Source organism: Halyomorpha halys, unplaced genomic scaffold (genome assembly GCF_000696795.3).
Source record: "Halyomorpha halys isolate HHAL.00 unplaced genomic scaffold, Hhal_1.1 Scaffold16.1, whole genome shotgun sequence".
NCBI lineage: Eukaryota > Metazoa > Arthropoda > Insecta > Hemiptera > Pentatomidae > Halyomorpha > Halyomorpha halys.
Genome location: NW_027116375.1, coordinates 455,699 through 459,967, shown reverse-complemented (window position 1 = coordinate 459,967; position 4,269 = coordinate 455,699). Strand labels below are relative to the sequence as shown.

General features: G+C 25.9%; 1 non-coding gene across 1 annotated transcript; it reads left to right on the top strand.

The window, feature by feature from the left end:
• The first annotated feature begins 507 nt into the window (after window positions 1–507).
• TRNAS-UGA (transfer RNA serine (anticodon UGA)) lies at window positions 508–589 on the top strand. Its single transcript has one exon. It is a non-coding gene; the product is annotated as a tRNA-Ser (tRNA).
• The last annotated feature ends 3,680 nt before the right edge of the window (window positions 590–4,269 follow it).

The window sequence follows — 4,269 nt, the reverse complement described above, 5'->3', positions numbered from 1 at the left end:
TTTGTCAGGTTGAAATAGAGATCTCAAGTGATATTTGCAAAGTGGGTGAATGTTGGTATAATATAAAGTTGGTATATAACAATAAATAGTTTTCTTTTACTATTTGGATACTTTATTGATCACAATCTAGATATCTTCCTACAATCTACTTTAAACTATCTTCTCCCAAAGTTGATTATGATTAACTTTTATTTAGTTTCAATAAAATTTATTTATTTTTTTTGTTTTAAAAAGAAAATTTAATTGTAAGATTGTATCCATTTACTTAAAAAATAAAAACACCTATTTTAAAAGCCTAATACCTAATAATGAATTACCCATTTTAACTCAAGGCCTTTAAACACATTCAGGACTCATTATAAATTATAAGTGTCGCCGTGTGCGATTATTCAACTATTTAAAATTCATAATATATCATAGTATATAATATATTACAAAAATTAACTACAACTATGAATTGATAATGAACTAATTCATAACCTGTACATCACGTTCACACGATCGTCAGCTGCGGTGTCCGAGTGGTTAAGGAGTTGGACTTGAAATCCAATGGGTTCTACCCGCACAGGTTCGAATCCTGTCCGCAGCGCATCTTATTTTTTCTTTTTTTTCATTATAAAATTTAATTCATTACTTAAAACGTGTAACATTTTTATTAAATAACATATTTTATTCATCAAAAGAAATAATTAAAAATTCTGTCAAGTTAGCATAGTCCAACATAAAAGTATTAGCTAATATGAATTAATTATCTGTATTAAAAATGTTGCAAGGAATATAATATATATTCAAAGTAGATCTCAATAACTAAATTCAATTTTTAATTAAATAAGTAGCTAACGTACCTACATTCAATCAATAAAAAATTTGCATTAATATTTGATTCCTAAAAAGCAAAATGTTTTATATATAATTTTTTTTTTTAGTGAAGGTATATTTGTTTAATAATTATAGGCAAGAATATTTCACCTATTATTTATTTTAAATTAAAATCATGGTGAAATAATTATTAAACATTTAAACATTGATTTTTAGGTTTTTTCTAAAGTCAATCCAGATAGTTTTTCTAAAGAAAAAACAATAGAAAATAAAAAAGACAATTTTAATGTTTTATTACTCTATTATAAAAACTTAATAATTTAATTAATCCTGTTCATAATGTGAGAAACTTAAACACCTTTAATGTTCCATTTACTCAGAATAATTATACCTATTATTCTGTTATTAAATAGAAATCAAAATGAAAAATTTTCTGTTGGTTGTGGTATTTTTTTTAAAACTTATTGCATACTTTTAAACAAAAATAAAATTATAGATTAATTTTTAATTATTTTATATTTATATAAATTAGTTTATATTTATATTTCATAACTGCTTCTCGAGTTATTAATTTTTTATGTTTGTTAAATTTATTTTTATGAATGTTCTAAATTACTTTTTTGTATGTTTTAAATTATTTTTACTCTTTAAATTATTTTTACTCTTTAAATTATTTTTATATTTTAAATTAAGTTAGTTAATTAATTTTTCTGTAGTACAAGCATTTTAAATTGATTATTTATGTTTTTTACCTTATTGTGGCAAAATTTTTATATTTATTTTAGCTCGATAAGTTTACCAAGAAATGTTTTTAGCCCAAAAAGTGTACCATGACAAAATAGGTTTGTGAACCAATGCTATAGGGGGACCAAGGTAGATAAAGAAACACTTGTCTAGTGTAATATCTTTGGAATTTGAAGTATAGTGCTAAAGAATGTGTACAAAGAATAGATTTTATCATTAAATGAAGTGACAAATACAAGTTTATATTTATTTTTATTTTTAATTTTAACAATCGACTATGTGAACATATGGTTTTTATTATGTTAAAAAACAAAACAACTACTCTTTGTTGTTCATATTTATAGAGCTAATGAGCAGATAACATCTTAGTGTCTCAGTGTGTGTACATACATCATTTCAAGTGTCTCTTCACTACCCAATCATAGTAGCCAGCATTCTGGCCATCTCCATCGTCTTGATTATTTCCGCCAAGGCAGGTGGACGTACATTTGTCAATCTACCTCAATAAGGACATAAACAACTACCCACAGCAGGGGCCCCATCCATTACCCATGGCGATATTAAGACATTATTTTCTCTCTCTTCTGTTTAATCTTAAGATAATTTAGTAATAGTTTTAAGTTTGTTTTGTTATTTTTTTCTTTGTATATTTTATTTTCAAATAGTTTTATTTGATCATACTTAATTATTCAAAATACAGCAATAACAAAAATCAGCAATTCATTTCTTTTATTTCCACTACTATTCACAGTTGGGCTACTAAAGGTTCCTTTTGAACCCCTTCCTGCCGTAATTAGACATTTAGTATAGTTCATAAAGAAGTATAGAGACTTTTTGGATATCCTTTGTTATTATTTTTTAAAAAAATTTTAATTAATAATAGTTAGATATATTACACTTTAAGGTTGGAAAGAAAATGTTTCCATTTGTACAATGTAAACAATGTTCATATTTTGTTTGTCTAATATTATCTTCAAATATTTTTCAAATAAAATAAATGTTATCTAATTTTAGTATAAAACCATCTATTTCTTTATAAGTCCGACATTTCGGCCAATTCGGCCATCCTCAAGGAAAATCTACCACAAACAGCTTTTATAATACATATGATTTTTAACAATTTTAAACAAACAACAATATTATTAATAAATTATCATACCTTAAATACAATTTTAGAACTACATCAATTTTTAAAACTTTATACAGGCTATATATAATAATAATAATTTATTTATTTGTTTATGGAGCAGCCCCCGTACAAATAGAGTTGGCCTGTGAAATACATAAAATAAATAATCAATTGTTGTAATTTTACAAAGATGATGAGTTAAAGATCTTTTATATAAAACAATAACAAACAGTATTGTAATAATTTAAAAATTTAAAAAAATTAAAATAAAAAGAATCTGAATCGTTTTTATACTTTTTTCAAATATATAAAAGATAACTTGGGTTCAAGTTAAATACTTTAAAATCAAATAGATAATATAATTTTATTATACAAAAAGAAAGACTCTTAATCTCAGGGCATGTAGTTACTAGGCAATCAGAATACTAACAATTTACTATTAATTTAATTAAATTAATATCTCTGTTACAATTGTATTTAAATTTAGTTATAACCAAACTAACCAAGTTCACGATCTTCTTTCGTTGATTCCTTGGTGTATTCTTTTTTCTTATTGTTCTTGTCTTAGCGTCCTCTTGACAGAAATTGATGAAGACCTCCTCATCCTGAAGACATCCTTTCTCTTCCGCGCCCCCACAACGAATGCTCCCTCCAAAACGAAAACCTCAAGGTTACATGTAAACATCGATTGTCGCACAACAGTTAGGGATTTTTCCCAATGATTTACTTTCTGAATATTATTCATTTGCACTATTTCTTGATTTCTATTTTTCCTTTAATTTACTGTATTTTCAATTTTGAGGGGACAAGTTAAAATAGTTTTTATGATATTTGAATCTGCTCAAACATGGCCTTGATTCAACGGAATTGTTGACTGAAGAATACATACCGCCATCTTGGTTTTGTTTTGAATCACGAAGTTATTATAGACAATAAAAATTGGTTAGCTTGCTTTTTGGATAAACAAAACAAATTAACAATCTTAAAATGATACATAAAATAAAAACATATTAAAAACCCTTTATACATCAAAATATACTATTTACTCAAAAAGAGCATATTACAGTATATTTGTGTCGACCAACACTTAGAGTAATTGTGTATTTACTGGAGAGTCATGGTAGGGCAATTATTCTCATGTGAGCTATAGGGCAGCTTATTTTTAGGTAGCTTTGAGGAGGATCCGTTTTAATGAAGACCCTACCGTACCACGGGTTATAGGTCAATTCTCATAATAACAAGAGGTCTTTATCTTTTCTTTAGAAGTCATACATTTCGGCCAATTCGGCCATCCTCAAGGACAATCTATCACAAACAGCTTTTATTATACATATGATTTTTAACAATTTTAAACAAACAACAATATTATCATACCTTAAATACAATTTTAGAACCACATCACTTTAAAAAAAAACTTTATACAAGCTATATATAGTTGAAATAAATAAATTAAATGTCTGACCTGAGTGTGGGGAAGGTTACAAATATTGTTGTGATAAATTATTGTTGTTTGTTTAAACTTGTTAAAAATCATATGTATAATAAAAGCTATTTGCGATAGATTGTCCTTGAGGATG